This window comes from Schistocerca serialis, chromosome 9 (genome assembly GCF_023864345.2).
Source record: "Schistocerca serialis cubense isolate TAMUIC-IGC-003099 chromosome 9, iqSchSeri2.2, whole genome shotgun sequence".
NCBI lineage: Eukaryota > Metazoa > Arthropoda > Insecta > Orthoptera > Acrididae > Schistocerca > Schistocerca serialis.
In genome coordinates this window covers 527,253,735-527,272,896 of record NC_064646.1, presented here as the reverse complement: position 1 = coordinate 527,272,896, position 19,162 = coordinate 527,253,735, and positions in this window count along the sequence as shown.

The window sequence follows — 19,162 nt, the reverse complement described above, 5'->3', positions numbered from 1 at the left end:
TTGTACTGAAGTCGGCATTGTGTCTTTTGTATTTACTTAAGATGTAATTTCTGTGTTTCATCGTCAATAAGAAGGTCAGAGGATACAGTAAAACTGAAGTGAAGCATCGGAATCTATAACTAGTGTCACAGGAATGGTTCGAAACATAGACAGTAAGAAGAGTTAGTCTTCTTGTACTTATGTCGGCACTGTGCCTTTTGTATTTAATTAAGATGCAATTTCTGTGTTTCATCGTCAACATGGAGGTCAGAGGGATACAGTAAACCTCAAGTGAAGCATCGGAATCTGTAACTAGAGTCACAGGAATGGTTCAAATCATAGACAGTAAGAAGAGTCAGTTTTCTTGTACTTAAGTCGGCATTGTGAATTATGTATTTAATTCCGATGCAATTTCTGTGTTTCATCGTCAATAAGAAGGTCAGGGGGATACAGTAAAACTGAAGTGAAGCATCGGAATCTATAACTTGTGCCACAGGAATGGTTCAGAACATGGACAGTAAGAAGAGTCAGTCTTCTTGTACTTAAGTCAGCATTGTGCCTTTTGTATTTAATTCCGATGCAATTTCTGTGCTTCATCGTCAATAAGAAGGTCATCTGGATACAGTAAACCTGAAGTGAAACATCGGAATCTATAACTAGTGTCACAGGAAAGGTTCAAATCATAGACAGTAAGAAGAGCCCGTCTTCTTGTACTTGAGTCGGCATTGTGCCTTTTGTATTTAATTCCGATTAATTTTCTGTGTTTGATCGTCAATAAGAAGGTCAGAGGGATACGGTAAACCTGAAGTGGAGCATCGAAATCTATAACTAGTGTCACAGGAATGGTTCAAAACATAGACAGTAAGAAGAGTCAGTCTTCTTGTACTTATGTCGGCATTGTGCCTTTTGTATTGAATTAAGATGCAATTTCTGTGTTTCATCGTCAATAAGAAGGTCAGAGGGATACAGTAAACCTGAAGTGAAGCATCGGAATCTATAACTAGTGTCACAGGAATGGTTCAAAACATAGACAGTAAGAAGAGTCAGTGTTCTTGTACTGAAGTCGGCATTGTGTCTTTTGTATTTACTTAAGATGTAATTTCTGTGTTTCATCGTCAATAAGAAGGTCAGAGGATACAGTAAACCTCAAATGAAGCATCGGAATGTATAACTAGTGTCACAGGAATGGTTCAAAACATAGACAGTAAGAAGAGTCAGTCTTCTTGTACTTAAGTCGGCATTGTGCCATTTGTATATAATTCCGATGCAATTTCTGTGTTTCATCGTTTATAAGATGTCAGTTGGGTACAGTAAACCTGAAGTGAAGCATCGGAATCTATAACTAGTGTCACAGGAATGGTTCAAAACATAGACAGTAAGAAGAGTCAGTCTTCTTGTACTTAAGTCGGCATTGTGCCATTTGTATATAATTCCGATGCAATTTCTGTGTTTCATCGTTTATAAGATGTCAGTTGGGTACAGTAAACCTGAAGTGAAGCATCGGAATCTATAACTAGTGTCACAGGAATGGTTCAAAACATAGACAGTAAGAAGAGTCTGTCTTCTTGTACTTATGTCGGCATTGTGCCTTTTGTATTGAATTAAGATGCAATTTCTGTGTTTCATCGTCAATAAGAAGGTCAGAGGTATACAGTAAACCTGAAGTGAAGCATCGGAATTTCTGTGTTTCATCGTCAATAAGAAGGTCAGAGGGATACAGTAAACATGAAGTGAAGCATCGGAATCTATAACTAGTGTCACAGGAATGGTTCAAAGCATAGAAAGTAAGAAGAGTCAGTCTTCTTGTACTTAAGTCGGCTTTGTGCCTTATTTTTCAATTAAGATGCAATTTCTGTGATTCATCGTCAGTAAGAAGGTCAGAGGGACACAGTAAACCTGAAGTGAAGCATCGGAATCTATAACTAGTGTCACCGGAATGGTTCAAAGCATAGACAATAGAATGAGTCAGTCTTCTTGTACTTCAGTCGGCATTGTGCCTTTTGTATTTAATTGCGATGTAACTTCTGTGTTTCATCGTCAATAAGAGGGTCAGGGGGATACAGTAAACCTGAAGTGAAGCATCGGAATCTATAACTAGTGTCACAGGAATGGTTCAAATCATAGACAGTAAGAAGACTCAGTTTTCTTGTACTTAAGTTGGCATTGTGCCTTTTGTATTTAATTCCGATGCAATTTCTGTGTTTCATCGTCAATAAGAAGGTCACAGAGATACAGTAAACCTGAAGTGAAGCATCGGAATCTATAACTAGTGTCACAGGAATGGTTCAAAACATAGACAGTAAGAAGAGTCAGTTTTCTTGTACTTAAGTCGGCATTGTGACTTATGTGTTTAATTCCGATGCAATTTCCGTGTTTCATCGTCAATAACCCCCATGAACCGTGGACCTTGCCGTTGGTGGGGAGGCTTGCGTGCCTCAGCGATACAGATAGCCGTACCGTAGGTGCAACCACAACGGAGGGGTATCTGTTGAGAGGCCAGACAAACGTGTGGTTCCCGAAGAGGGGCAGCAGCCTTTTCAGTAGTTGCAAGGGCAACAGTCTGGATGATTGACTGAGCTGGTCTTGTAACAATAATTAAAACGGCATTGCCGTGCCGGTACTGCGAACGGCTGAAAGCAAGGGGAAACTACAGCCGTAATTTTTCCCGAGGGCATGCAGCTTTACTGTATGATTACATGATGATGGCGTCCTCTTGGGTAAAATATTCCGTAGGTAAAATTGTCCCCCATTCGGTTCTCCGGGCGGGGACTACTCAAGAGGATGTCGTTATCAGGAGAAAGAAAACTGGCGTTCTACGGATCGGAGCGTGGAATGTCAGATCCCTTAATCGGGCAGGTAGGTTAGAAAATTTAAAAAGGGAAATGGATAGGTTGAAGTTAGATATAGTGGGAATTAGTGAAGTTCGGTGGCAGGAGGAACAAGACTTCTGGTCAGGTGACTACAGGGTTATAAACACAAAATCAAATAGGGGTAATGCAGGAGTAGGTTTAATAATGAATAGGAAAATAGGAATGCGGCTAAGCTACTACAAACAGCATAGTGAACGCATTATTGTGGCCAAGATAGATACGAAGCCCACACCTACTACAGTAGTACAAGTTTATATGCCAACTAGCTCTGCAGATGACGAAGAAATTGAAGAAATGTATGATGAAATAAAAGAAATTATTCAGATTGTGAAGGGAGACGAAAATTTAATAGTCTTGGGTGACTGGAATTCGAGTGTAGGAAAAGGGAGAGAAGGAAACATAGTAGGTGAATATGGATTGGGGGACAGAAATGAAAGAGGAAGCCGCCTGGTAGAATTTTGCACAGAGAATAACATAATCATAACTAACACTTGGTTTAAGAATCATGAAAGAAGGTTGTATACATGGAAGAACCCTGGAGATACTAAAAGGTATCAGATAGATTATATAATGGTAAGACAGAGATTTAGGAACCAGGTTTTAAATTGTAAGACATTTCCAGGGGCAGATGTGGACTCTGACCACAGTCTATTGGTTATGACCTGTAGACTAAAACTGAAGAAACTGCAAAAAGGTGGGAATTTAAGGAGATGGGGCCTAGATAAACTAAAAGAACCAGAGGTTGTACAGAGATTCAGGGAGAGCATAAGGGAGCAATTGACAGGAATGGGGGAAATAAATACAGTAGAAGAAGAATGGGTAGCTTTGAGGGATGAAGTAGTGAAGGCAGCAGAGGATCAAGTAGGTAAAAAGACGAGGGCTAGTAGAAATCCTTGGGTAACAGAAGAAATATTGAATTTAATTGATGAAAGGAGAAAATATAAAAATGCAGTAAGTGAAACAGGCAAAAAGGAATACAAACGTCTCAAAAATGAGATCGACAGGAAGTGCAAAATGGCTAAGCAGGGATGGCTAGAGGACAAATGTAAGGATGTAGAGGCCTATCTCACTAGGGGTAAGATAGGTACCGCCTACAGGAAAATTAAAGAGACCTTTGGAGATAAGAGAACGACTTGTATGAATATCAAGAGCTCAGATGGAAAGCCAGTTCTAAGCAAAGAAGGGAAAGCAGAAAGGTGGAAGGAGTATATAGAGGGTCTATACAAGGGCGATGTACTTGAGGACAATATTATGGAAATGGAAGAGGATGTAGATGAAGATGAAATGGGAGATATGATACTGCGTGAAGAGTTTGACAGAGCACTGAAAGACCTGAGTCGAAACAAAGCCCCCGGAGTAGACAATATTCCATTGGAACTACTGACGGCCGTGGGAGAGCCAGTCCTGACAAAACTCTACCATCTGGTGAGGAAGATGTATGAGACAGGCGAAATACCCTCAGACTTCAAGAAGAATATAATAATTCCAATCCCAAAGAAAGCAGGTGTTGACAGATGTGAAAATTACCGAACTATCAGCTTAATAAGTCACAGCTGCAAAATACTAACACGAATTCTTTACAGACGAATGGAAAAACTAGTAGAAGCCAACCTCGGGGAAGATCAGTTTGGATTCCGTAGAAACACTGGAACACGTGAGGCAATACTGACCTTACGACTTATCTTGGAAGAAAGATTAAGGAAAGGCAAACCTACGTTTCTAGCATTTGTAGACTTAGAGAAAGCTTTTGACAATGTTGACTGGAATACTCTCTTTCAAATTCTAAAGGTGGCAGGGGTAAAATACAGGGAGCGAAAGGCTATTTACAATTTGTACAGAAACCAGATGGCAGTTATAAGAGTCGAGGGACATGAAAGGGAAGCAGTGGTTGGGAAGGGAGTGAGACAGGGTTGTAGCCTCTCCCCGATGTTGTTCAATCTGTATGTTTGAGCAAGCAGTAAAGGAAACAAAAGAAAAATTCGGAGTAGGTATTAAAATTCATGGAGAAGAAATAAAAACTTTGAGGTTCGCCGATGACATTGTAATTCTGTCAGAGACAGCAAAGGACTTGGAAGAGCAGTTGAATGGAATGGACAGTGTCTTGAAAGGAAGATATAAGATGAACATCAACAAAAGCAAAACAAGGATAATGGAATGTAGTCTAATTAAGTCGGGTGATGCTGAGGGAATTAGATTAGGAAATGAGGCACTTAAAGTAGTAAAGGAGTTTTGCTATTTGGGGAGCAAAATAACTGATGATGGTCGAAGTAGAGAGGATATAAAATGTAGGCTGGCAATGGCAAGGAAAGCGTTTCTGAAGAAGAGAAATTTGTTAACATCCAGTATTGATTTAAGTGTCAGGAAGTCATTTCTGAAAGTATTTGTATGGAGCGTAGCCATGTATGAAAGTGAAACATGGACGATAAATAGTTTGGACAAGAAGAGAATAGAAGCTTTCGAAATGTGGTGCTACAGAAGAATGCTGAAGATTAGATGGGTAGATCACATAACTAATGAAGTATTGAATTGGATTGGGGAGAAGAGAAGTTTGTGGCGCAACTTGACCAGAAGAAGGGATCGGTTGGTAGGACATGTTCTGAGGCATCAAGGGATCACCAATTTAGTATTGGAGGGCAGCGTGGAGGGTAAAAATCGTAGAGGGAGACCAAGAGATGAATACACTAAGCAGATTCAGAAGGATGTAGGTTGCAGTAGGTACTGGGAGATGAAAAATCTTGCACAGGATAGAGTAGCATGGAGAGCTGCATCAAACCAGTCTCAGGACTGAAGACCACAACAACAACAACATCGTCAATAAGAAGGTCAGCTGGATACAGTAAACCTGAAGAGAAGCTTCGGAATCTATAACAAGTGTCACAGGAATGATTCAAAACATAGACAGTAAGAAGAGTCAGTCTTCTTGTACTTAAGTCTTCATTGTGCCTTTTGTATTTAATTCCGATGCAATTTCTTTGCTTCATCGTCAATAAGAAATTCAGCTGGATACAGTAAACCTGAAGAGAAGCATCGCAATCTATAACTAGTGTCACAGGAATGGTTCAAAACATCGACAGTAAGAAGAGTAAGTCTTCTTGTACTGAAGTCGGCATTGTGCCTTTTGTGTTTAATTCCGATGCAATTTCTGTGTTTGATCGTCAGTATGGAGGTCAGAGGGATACAGTAAACCTGAAGTGAAGCATCGGAATCTATAACTAGTGTCACAGGAATGGTTCAAAACATAGACAGTAAGAAGAGTCAGTTTCTTGTACCTAAGTCGGCATTGTGCCTTATGTATTTAATTCCGATGCAATTTCTGTGTTTCATCGTCAATAATAAGGTCAGAGGGATACAGTAAAGCTGAAGTGAAGCATCGGAATCTATAACTAGTGTCACAGGAATGGTTCAAAACATAGACAGTAAGAAGAAACAGTTTTCTTGTACTTAAGTCGGCATTGTGACTTATGTGTTTTATTCCGATGCAATTTCTGTGTTTCATTGTCAATAAGAAGGTCAGCTGGATACAGAAAACCTGAAGTGAAGCTTCGGAATCTATAACTAGTGTCAGAGGAATGATTCAAAACATAGACAGTAAGAAGAGTCAGTCTTCTTGTACTTAAGTCGGCATTGTGCCTTTTGTATTTAATTCCGATGCAAATTCTGTGCTTCATCGTCAATAAGAAATTCAGCTGTATACAGTAAACCTGTAGTGAAGCATCGCAATCTATAACTAGTGTCACAGGATTGGTTCAAAACATAGACACTTAGAAGAGCCAGTCTTCATGTACTTGAGTCGGCATTGTGCCTTTTGTATATAATTCCGATGAATTTTCTGTGTTTGATCGTCAATAAGAAGGTCAGAGGGATACAGTAAACCTGAAGTGAAAAATCTGACTCTATAACTAATGTCACAGGAATGGTTCAAACCATAGACAGTAAGAAGAGTCAGTCCTCTTGTACTTAAGTCTGCATTGTGCCTTTTGTATATAATTCCGATGCAATTTCTGTGTTTCATCGACAATAAGAAGGTCAGCTGGATACAGTAAACCTGAAGTGAAGCATCGGAATCTATACCTAGTGCCACAGGAATGGTTCAAAACAAAGGCAGTAAGAGGAGCCAGTCTTCTTGTACTTGAGTCGGCAATGTGCCTTTTGTATTTAATTCCGATGAAATTTCTGTGTTTGGTCGTCAATAAGAAGGTCAGCTGGATACAGTAAACCTGAAGTGAAGCATTGGAATCTATTACTAGTGTCACAGGAATGGTGCAAAACATAGACAGTAAGAAGAGCCAGTTTTCTTGTACTTGAGTCGGCATTGTGCCTTTTGTATTTAATTCCGATGAAATTTCTGTGTTTGATCGTCAATAAGAAGGTCAGAGGGATACAGTAAACCTGAAGTGAAGCATCGGAATCTATAACTAGTGTCACAGGAATGGTAGAAAACATTGACAGTAAGAAGAGTCAGTCTTCTTGTACTTAAGTCGGCATTGTGTCTTTTGTATTTAATTAAGATGCAATTTCTGTGATTCATCGTCAATAAGAAGGTCAGAGGGATACAGTAAACCTGAAGTGAAGCATCGAAATCCGTAACTAGTGTCACAGAAATGGTTCAAAACATAGACAGTAAGAAGAGCCAGTCTTCTTGTACTTGAGTCGGCATTGTGCCTTTTGTATATAATTCCGATGAATTTTCTGTGTTTTATCGTCAATAAGAAGGTCACAGGGATACAGTAAACATGAAGTGAAGCATCGGAATCTGTTACTAGTGTCACAGGAATGGTTCAAAACATAGACAGTAAGAAGAGTCAGTCTTCTTGTACTTACGTCGGCATCGTGCCTTTTGTATTTAATTAAGATGCAGTTTCTGTGTTTCATCGTCAATAAGAAGGGCAGAGGGATACAGTAAACCTGAAGTGAAGCATCGGAGTCTATAACTAGTGTCACAGGAATGGTTCAAACCATAGACAGTAAGATGAGACAGTGTTCTTGCACTGATGTCGGCATTGTGCCTTTTGTAATTAATTAAGATACAATTTCTGTGTTTCATCATCAATAAGAAGGTCAGAGGGATACAGTAAACCTGAAGTGAAGCATCGGAAGCTATAACTAGTGTCACAGGAATGGTTCAAAGCAGAGACAGTAAGAAGAGTCAGTCTTCTTGTACTTACGCCGGCATTGTGCATTTTGTATATAATTCCGATGCAATTTCTGTGTTTCATCGTCAATAAGTCGGTCAGTTGGATACAGTAAACCTGAAGTGAAGCATCGGAATCTATAACTAGTGTCACAGGAATAGTGCAAAACATAGACAGTAAGAAGAGCCAGTCTTCTTGTACTTTAGTTGGCATTGTGCCTTTTGTTTTTAATTCCTATGAATTTTCTATGTTTGATCGTCAATAAGAAGGTCAGAGGGATACAGTAAACCTGAAGTGAAGCATCGGAATCTATAACTAGTGTCACAGGAATGGTTCAAACCTTAGACAATAAGAAGAGACAGTGTTCTTGTACTCAAGTCGGCATTGTTCCTTTTGTATTTAATTAAGATGCAGTTTCTGTGTCTCATCGTCAATATTAAGGTCAGAGGGGTACAGTAAATCTGAAGTGAAGCATCGGAATCTATATCTAGTGCCACAGGAATGGTTCAAACATAGGCAGTAAGAAGAGCCAGTCTTCTTGTACTTGAGTCGGCATTGTGCCTTCTGTATTTCATTCCGATGAATTATCTGTGTTTGATCGTCAATAAGAAGGTCAGAGGGATACAGTAAAGCTGAAGTGAAGCTTCGGAATCTATAACTAGTGTCACAGGAATGGTAGAAACCATTGACAGTAAGAAGAGTCAGTTTTCTTGTACTTAAGTCGGCATTGTGCCTTTTGTATTTATTTCCGATGAATTTTCTTTGTTTGATCGTCAATAAGAAGGTCAGAGTGATACAGTAAACCTGAAGTGAAGCATCGGAATCTATTACTAGTGTCACAGGAATGGTTTAAAAATAGACAGTAAGAAGAGTCAGTCTTCTTGTACTTACGTCTGCATTGTGCCTTTTTTATTTAATTCGTATGCAATATCTGTGTTTCATCGTCAATAAGTAGGTCAGAGGGATACAGTAAACCTGAAGTGAAGCATCGGAATCCATAACTAGTGTCAAAGGAATGGTTCAGAACATAGACAGTAGAAAGAGTCAGTCTTCTTTTTCCTAAGTCGGCATTGTGCCTTTTGTATTTAATTCCGATGCAATTTCTGTGCATCATCGTCAATACGAAGGTCAGAGGGATACAGTAAACCTGAAGTGAAGCATCGGAATCTATATCTATTGTCACAGGATTGGTTCAAAACATAGACAGTAAGAAGAGTTAGTCTTCTTGTACTTAAGTCGGCATTGTGCCATTAGTATATAATTCCTATGCAATTTCTGTGTTTCATCGTTAATAAGAAGTCTGTTGGGTACAGTAAACCTGAAGTGAAGCATCGGAATCTATAACTAGTGTCACAGGAATGGTTCAAAACATAGGCAGTAAGAAGAGCGAGTCTTCTTGTACTTGAGTCGGCATTGTGCCTTTTGTATTTAATTCCGATGAAATTTTTCTGTTTGATCGTCAATAAGAAGGTCAGAGTGATACAGTAAACCTGAAGTGAAGCTTCGGAATCTATAACTAGTGTCACAGGAATGGTTCAAACATGGACAGTAAGAAGAGTTAGTCTTCTTGTACTTAAGTCGGCATTGTGCCTTTTGTATTTAATTAAGATGCAGTTTGTGTGCTTCACCGGCAAGAAGAAGGTCAGAGGGATACAGTAAACCTGAAGTGAAGCATCGGAATCTATAACTAGTGCCACAGGAATGGTTCAAAGCATAGACAGTAAGAAGAGTCAGTCTTCTTGTACTGAAGTCGGCATTGTGCTTTTGTACATAATTCCGATGCAATTTCTGTGTTTCATCGTCAATAAGAAGGACAGCTGGATACAGTAAACCTGAAGTGAAGCATCGGAATCTATAACTAGTGCGACAGGAATGTTTCGAAGCATAGACAGTAAGAAGAGTCAGTTTTCTTATACTTAAGTCGGCATTGTGCCTTTTGTATTTAATTCCGATGCAATTTCTGTGTTTCATCGTTAATAAGAGGGTCAGAGGGATACACTAAACCTGAAGTGATGCATCGGAGCCTATAACTAGTGTCACAGGAATGGTTCAAAACATAGACAGTAAGAAGAATCAGTTTTCTTGTACTTAAGTCTACATTGTGCCATTTTCTATTTAATTCCGATGCAGTATCTATGTTTCGTCGACAGTAAGAAGGTCCAAGGGATAAAGTAAACCTGAAGTGAAGCATCGGAATCCAAAACCGGTATCACATGAAAGGTTCAAAACATAGACAGTAAGAAGGCCAGTCTTCTCGTACTTGAGTCGGCATTGTGCCTTTTGTATTTAATTCCGATGCAATTTCTGTGTTTCATCGTCAATAAGACGGTCAGAGGGATAGAGTAAACCTGAAGTGAAGCATCGTAATCTACAACTAGTGTCACAGGAATGGTAAAAACATAGACAGTAAGAAGAATCAGTTTTCTTGTACTTAAGTCAGCATTGTGCCTTTTGTATTTAATTCCAATGCAATTTCTGTGTTTCATCGCCAATAAGAAGGTCAGAGGGATACAGTAAACCCGAAGTGAAGCATCGGAATCTACAACTAGTGTCACAGGAATGGTTCAAAGCATTGACAGTAAGAAGAGTCAGTCTTGTTGTACTTAATTCGGCATTGTGTCTTTTATTTGTATTCCGATGCAATTTCTGTGTTTCATCGTCATTAAGAAGTTCAGAGGGATACAGTAAACGTGAAGTAAAGCATCGGAATCTAAAACCGGTCTCACAGGAAAGGTTCAAAACATAGACAGTAAGTAGAGCAAGTCTTCTTGTACTTGAGTCGGCATTCTGCCTTTTGTATTTAATTCCGATGCAATTTCTGTGTTTCATCGTCAATAAGAAGGTGAGAGGGATATAGGAAACCTGAAGTGAAGCATCGGAATCTATAACTAGTGTCAAAGGAATGTTTCAAAACATAGACAGTAAGAAGAGTCAGTTTTCTTGTTCTTAAGTCGGCATTGTGCCTTTTCTATTTAATTCTGATGCAATTTCTGTGGTTCGTCGTCAATAAGAAGGTCCAAGGGATACTGTAAACCTGAAGTCAAGCATCGGAATCTAATACTGGTCTCACAGGAAAGGTTCAAACATAGACAGTAAGAAGAATCAGATTACTTGTACTTAAGTCGGCATTGTGCCTTTTGTATTTAATTCCGATGCAATTTCTGTGTTTCATCGTCTATAAGAAGGTCCAAGGGATACAGTAAACCTGAAGTGAAGCATCTGAATTTATAACTAGTGTCCCAGGAATGGTTGAAAACATAGACAGTAAGAAGAGTCAGACCTCTTGTACTTATGTCGGCAATGTGCCTTTTGTATTTAATTCCGATGCAATTTCTGTGTTTCATCGTCAATAAGAGGGTCAGAGGGATACACTAAACCTGAAGTGATGCATCGGAACCTATAACTAGAGTCACAGGAATGGTTCAAAACATAGACAGTAAGAAGAATCAGTTTTCTTGTACTTAAGTCTACATTGTGCCATTTTCTATTTAATTCCGATGCAGTATCTATGTTTCGTCGACAGTAAGAAGGTCCAAGGGATAAAGTAAACCTGAAGTGAAGCATCGGAATCCAAAACCGGTATCACATGAAAGGTTCAAAACATAGACAGTAAGAAGGCCAGTCTTCTCGTACTTGAGTCGGCATTGTGCATTTTGTATTTAATTCCGATGCAATTTCTGTGTTTCATCGTCAATAAGACGGTCAGAGGGATAGAGTAAACCTGAAGTGAAGCATCGTAATCTACAACTAGTGTCACAGGAATGGTAAAAACATAGACAGTAAGAAGAATCAGTTTTCTTGTACTTAAGTCAGCATTGTGCCTTTTGTATTTAATTCCAATGCAATTTCTGTGTTTCATCGTCAATACGAAGGTCAGAGGGATACAGTAAACCCAAAGTGAAGCATCGGAATCTACAACTAGTGTCACAGGAATGGTTCAAAGCATTGACAGTAAGAAGATTCAGTCTTGTAGTACTTAATTCGGCATTGTGTCTTTTATTTGTATTCCGATGCAATTTCTGTGTTTCATCGTCATTAAGAAGTTCAGAGGGATACAGTAAACGTGAAGTAAAGCATCGGAATCTAAAACCGGTCTCACAGGAAAGGTTCAAAACATAGACAGTAAGTAGAGCAAGTCTTCTTGTACTTGAGTCGGCATTGTGCCTTTTGTATTTAATTCCGATGCAATTTCTGTGTTTCAACGTCAATAAGAAGGTGAGAGGGATATAGGAAACCTGAAGTGAAGCCTCGGAATCTATAACTAGTGTCAAAGGAATGTTTCAAAACATAGACAGTAAGAAGAGTCAGTTTTCTTGTTCTTAAGTCGGCATTGTGCCTTTTGTATTTAATTCCGATGCAATTTCTGTGTTTCATCGTCTATAAGAAGGTCCAAGGGATACAGTAAACCTGAAGTGAAGCATCTGAATTTATAACTAGTGTCCCAGGAATGGTTGAAAACATAGACTGTAAGAAGAGTCAGACCTCTTGTACTTATGTCGGCAATGTGCCTTTTGTATTTAATTCTGATGCAATTTCTGTGGTTCGTCGTCAATAAGAAGGTCCAAGGGATACTGTAAACCTGAAGTCAAGCATCGGAATCTAAAACTGGTCTCACAGGAAAGGTTCAAACATAGACAGTAAGAAGAATCAGATTACTTGTACTTAAGTCGGCATTGTGCCTTTTGTAATTAATTCTGATGCAATTTCTGTGTTTCATCGTCAATAAGATGGTCAGAGGGATACAGTAAACCTCAAGTGAAGCATCGGAATATATAACTAGTGTCACAGGAATGGTTCAAAACATAGACAGTAAGAAGAGTCAGATTTCTTGTAATAAGTCGGCATTGTGCCTTTTGTATTTAATTCCAATGCAATTTCTGTGTTTCATCGTCTATAAGGAGGTCCAAGGGATACAGTAAACCTGAAGTGAAGCATCTGAATTTATAACTAGTGTCCCAGGAATGGTTGAAAACATAGACAGTAAGAAGAGTCAGACCTCTTGTACTTATGTCGGCAATGTGCCTTTTGTATTTAATTAAGATGCAATTTCTGTGTTTCATCGTCAATAAGGAGGTCAGAGGGATACAGTAAACCTGAAGTGAAGCATCGGAATCTAAAACTAGTGTCACAGGAATGGTTCAAAGCATAGGCAGGAGGAAGAGTCATTCTTGTACTTAAGTCGGCATTGTGCCTTTTGTATTTAATTCCGGTGCAATTTCTGTGTTTCTTCGTCAATGACAAGGTCAGAGGGATACAGTAAACCTGAAGTGAAGCATCGGAATCTATAACTAGTGTCACAGGAATGGTTCAAAACATAGACAGTAAGAAGAGTTAGTCTACTTGTACTGAAGTCGGCATTGTGCCTTTTGTATTTAATTCCGATGCAAATTCTGTGCTTCATCGTCAATAAGAAATTCAGCTGGATACAGTAAACCTGTAGTGAAGCATCGCAATCCATAACTAGTGTCACAGGAAAGGTTCAAAACATAGACAGTAAGCAGAGTCAGTTTTTTGTACTTAAGTCGGCATTGTGCTTTTTGGATCTAATTCCGATGCAATTTCTGTGTTTCATCGTCAATACTAAGGTCAGAGGGATACAGTAATGCTGAAGTGAAGCATCGGAATCTATAACTAGTGTCACAGGAATGGTTCAAAACATAGAGAGTAAGAAGAGTCACACTTTTTGTACTTAAGTCGGCATAGTGCCTTTTGTATTTAATTCCGATGCAATTTCTGTGTTTCATCGTCAATAAGAAGGTTAGAGGGATACAGTAAACCTGAAGTGAAACATCGGAATCTATAACTAGTGTCACAGGAATGGTTCAAAACATAGACAGTAAGAAGAGTCAGTATTCTTGTATTTAAGTCGGCATTGTGCCTTTTCTTTTTAATTCCGATGCAATTTCTGTGTTTCGGCCTCAATAAGAAGGTCCAAGGGGTATAGTAAACCTGAAGTGTAGCATCGGAATCTAAAACCGGCCTCTCAGGAAAGGTTCAAAACATAGACAGTAAGAGGAGCTAGTCTTCTTGTACTTCAGTCGGCAATGTGCCTTTTGTATTTAATTCCGATGCAATTTCTGTGTTTCATCGTCAATACGACGGTAAGGGGGATACAGTAAACCTGCAGTGAAGTAGCGTAATACATAACTAGTGTCACAGGAATGGTTCAAAACAAAGACAGTAAGAAGAGTCAGTCTTCTAGTACTTGAGTCGGCATTGTGCCTTTTGTATTTAATTCCGATGCAAATTCTGTGCTTCATCGTCAATAAGAAATTCAGCTGGATACAGTAAACCTGTAGTGAAGCATCGCAATCCATAACTAGTGTCACAGGAAAGGTTCAAAACATAGACAGTAAGCAGAGTCAGTTTTTTGTACTTAAGTCGGCATTGTGCTTTTTGGATCTAATTCCGATGCAATTTCTGTGTTTCATCGTCAATACTAAGGTCAGAGGGATACAGTAATGCTGAAGTGAGGCATCGGAATCTATAACAAGTGTCACAGGAATGGTTCAAAACATAGACAGTAAGAAGAGTTAGTCTTCTTGTACTTAAGTCGGCATTGCGCCTTTTGTATTTAATTCCGATGCAAATTCTTTGCTTCATCGTCAATAAGAAATTCAGCTGGATACAGTAAACCTGTAGTGAAGCATCGCAATCTATAACTAGTGTCACAGGAATGGTTCAAAACATAGACAGTAAGAAGAGTCAGTCTTCTTGTACTTAAGTCGGCATTGCGCCATTTGTATATAATTCTGATGCAATTTCTGTGTTTCATCGTTAATAAGATGTCAGTTGGGTACAGTAAACCTGAAGTGAAGCATCGGAATCAATAACTAGTGTCACAGGAATGGTTCAAAACATAGGCAGTAAGAAGAGCGAGTCTTCTTGTACCTGAGTCGGCATTGTGCCTTTTGTATTTAATTCCGATGAAATTTCTCTGTTTGATCGTCAATAAGAAGGTCAGAGGGATACAGTAAACCTGAAGTGAAGCATCGGAATCTATAACTAGTGTCACAGGAATGGTTCAAAACATAGACAGTAAGAAGAGTTAGTCATCTTGTACTTAAGTCGGCTTTGTGCTTTTTGTATTTAATTACGATGCCATTTCTGTGTTTCATCGTCAATATGGAGGTCGGAGGGATACAGTAAACCTGAAGTTAAGCATCGGAATCTATAACTAGAGTCACAGGAATGGTTCAGATCATAGACAGTAAGAAGAGTCAGTTTTCTTGTACTTAAGTCGGCATTGTGAATTATGTATTTAATACCGATGCAATTTCTGTGTTTCATCGTAAATAAGAAGGTCAGGGGGATACAGTAAAACTGAAGTGAAGCATCGGAATCTATAACTTGTGCCACAGGAATGGTTCAGAACATAGACAGTAAGAAGAGTCAGTCTTCTTGTACTTAAGTCAGCATTGTGCCTTTTGTATTTTATTCCGATGCAATTTCTGTGCTTCATCGTCAATAAGAAGGTCATCTGGATACAGTAAACCTGAAGTGAAACATCGGAATCTATAACTAGTGTCACAGGAAAGGTTCAAATCATAGACAGTAAGAAGAGCCCGTCTTCTTGTACTTGAGACGGCATTGTGCCTTTTGTATTTAATTCCGATCAATTTTCTGTGTTTCATCGTCAATAAGAAGGTCAGAGGGATACAGTAAACCTGAAGTGAAGCATTGGAATCTATAACTAGTGTTACAGGAATGCTTCAAAACATATACAGTAAGAAGAGTCAGTTTTCTTGTACTTAAGTCGGCATTGTGACATATGTGTCTAATTCCGATGCAATTTCCGTGTTACATCGTCAATAAGAAGGTCAGCTGGATACAGTAAACCTGAAGTGAAGCTTCGGAATCTATAACAAGTGTCACAGGAATGATTCAAAACATAGACAGTAAGAAGAGACAGTCTTCTTGTACTTAAGTCTTCATTGTGCCTTTTGTATTTAATTCCGATGCAAATTCTTTGCTTCATCGTCAATAAGAAATTCTGCTGGATACAGTAAACCTGAAGAGAAGCATCGCAATCTATAACTAGTGTCACAGGAATGGTTCGAAACATAGACAGTAAGAAGAGCCAGTCTTCATGTACTTGAGTCGGCATTGTGCCTTTTGTATTTAATTCCGATGAAGTTTCTGTGTTTGATCGTCAATAAGAAGGTCAGAGGGATACAGTAAACCTGAAGTGAAGCATCGGAATCTATAACTAGTGTCACAGGAATGGTTCAAAACATAGACAGTAAGAAGATACAGTGTTCTTGTACTGAAGTCGGCATTGTGTCTTTTGTATTTACTTAAGATGCAATTTCTGTGTTTCATCGTCAATAAGAAGGTCAGAGGGATACAGTAAACCAGAAATGAAGCATCGGAATGTATAACTAGTGTCATAGGAATGGTTCAAAACATAGACAGTAAGAAGAGTCAGTCTTCTTGTACTTAAGTCGGCATTGTGCCATTTGTATATAATTCCGATGCAATTTCTGTGTTTCATCGTTAATAAGATGTCAGTTGGGTACAGTAAACCTGAAGTGAAGCATCGGAATCTAAAACTGGTCCCACAGGAATGGTTCAAAACATAGACAGTAAGAAGAGTCAGTCTTCTTGTTCTTAAGTCGGCATTGTGCCTTTTGTATTTAATTCCGATGCAATTTCTGTGCTTCATCGTCAATAAGAAGGTCAGCTGAATACAGTAAACCTGAAGTGAAGCATCGGAATCTATAACTAGTGCCACAGGAATGGTTCAAAACATAGACAATAAGAAGAGCCAGTCTTCTTGTACTTGAGTCGGCATTGTGCCTTTTGTATTTAATTCCGATGAAATTTCTCTGTTTGATCGTCAATAAGAAGGTCAGAGGGATACAGTAAACCTGAAGTGAAGCATCGGTATCTATAACTAGTGTCACAGGAATGGTTCAAATCATAGACAGTAAGAAGAGTTAGTCTTCTTGTACTTAAGTCGGCATTGTGCTTTTTGTATTTAATTACGATGCAATTTCTGTGTTTCATCGTCAATATGGAGGACAGAGGGATACAGTAAACCTGAAGTGAAGCATCGGAATCTATAACTAGTGTCACAGGAATGGTTCAAAACATAGACAGTAAGAAGAGTCAGTCTTCTTGTTCTTAAGTCGGCATTGTGCTTTTTGTATTTAATTCCGATGCAATGTCTGTGCTTCATCGTCAATAAGAAGGTCAGCTGAATACAGTAAACCTGAAGTGAAGCATCGGAATCTATAACTAGTGTCACAGGAATGGTTCAAAACATAGACAGTAAGAAAAGCCAGTCTTCTTGTACTTGAGTCGGCATTGTGCCTTTTGTAATTAATTCCGATGAATTTTCTGTGCTTGATCGTCAAAAAGAAGGTCAGAGGAAACCAGTAATCCCGAAGTGAAGCATCGGAATCTATTACTAGTGTCACAGGAATGGTTCAAAACATAGACAGTAAGAGGAGTCAGCTTTCTTGTACTTCAGTCGGCATTGTGCCTTTTCTATATAATTCCGATGAAATTTCTGTGTTTGATCGTCAATAAGAAGGTCAGAGGGATACAGTAAACATGAAGTGAAGCATCGGAATCTGTTACTAGTGTCACAGGAATGGTTCAAAACATAGACAGTAGGAAGAGTAAGTCTTCTTGTACTTGAGTCGGCATTGTGCCCTTTGTATTTAATTCCGATGAAATTTCTGTGTTTGATCGTCAATAAGAAGGTCAGCTGGATACAGTGTACCTGAAGTGAAGCATTGGAATCTATTACTAGTGTCACAGGAATGGTGCAAAACATAGACAGTAAGAAGAGCCTGTCTTCTTGTACTTCAGTTGGCATTGTGCCTTTTGTATTTAATTCCGATGAATTTTCTGTGTTTGATCGTCAATAAGAAGGTCAGAGGGATACAGTAAACCTGAAGTGAAGCATCGGAATATATTACTAGTGTCACAGGAATGGTTCAAAACATAGACAGTAAGAAGAGTCAGTCTTCTTGTACTTACGTCGGCATTGAGCCTTTTGTATTTAATTAAGATTCAATTTCTGTGTTTCATCGTCAATAAGAAGGTCAGAGGGATACAGTAAACTTGAAGTGAAGCTTCGGAATCTATAAGTAGTGACACAGGAATGGTCAAACCATAGACAGTAAGAAGAGACAGTGTTCTTGCACTGATGTCGGCATTGTGCCTTTTGTATTTAATTAAGATGCAATTTCTGTGTTTCATCGTCAATAAGACGGTCAGCTGGATACAGTAAACCTGAAGTGAAGCATCGGAATCTATAACTAGTGCCACAGGAATCGTTCAAACATAGGAAGTAAGAAGAGCCAGTCTTCTTGTACTTGAGTCGGCATTGTGCCTTTTGTATATAATTCCGATGAATTTTCTGTGTTTGATCGTCAATAAGAAGGTCAGAGGGATACAGTAAACATGAAGTGAAGCATCGGAATCTGTTACTAGTGTCACAGGAATGGTTCAAAACACAGACAGTAGGAAGAGTCAGTCTTCTTGTACTTACGTCGGCATCGTGCCTTTTGTATTTAATTAAGATGCAGTTTCTGTGTTTCATCGTCAATAAGAAGGTCAGAGGGAAACAGTAAACCTGAAGTGAAGCATCGGAATCTATAACTAGTGTCACAGGAATGGTTCAAACCTTAGAAAATAAGAAGAGACAGTGTTCTTGTACTCATGTCGGCATTGTGCCTTTTGTATTTAATGAAGATGCAATTTCTGTGTCTCATTGTCAATAATAAGATCAGAGGGATACAGTAAATCTGAAGTGAAGCATCGGAATCTTTTTCTAGTGCCACAGGAATGGTTTAAACATAGGCAGTAAGAAGAGCCAGTCTTCGTGTACTTGAGTCGGCATTGTGCCTTTTGTATTTCATTCTGATGAAATATCTGTGTTTGATCGTCAATAAGAAGGTCAGAGGGATACAGTAAAGCTGAAGTGTAGCATCGAAATCTATAACTAGTGTCACAGGAATGGTAGAAAAATATGACAGTAACAAGAGTCAGTTTTCTTGTACTTAAGTCGGCATTGTGATTTTTGTATTTATTTCCGATGAATTTTCTGTGTTTGATCGTCAATAAGAAGGTCAGAGTGGTACAGTAAACCTGAAGTGAAGCATCGGAATCTATTACTAGTGTCACAGAAATGGTTCAAAACATAGACAGTAAGATGAGACAGTCTTC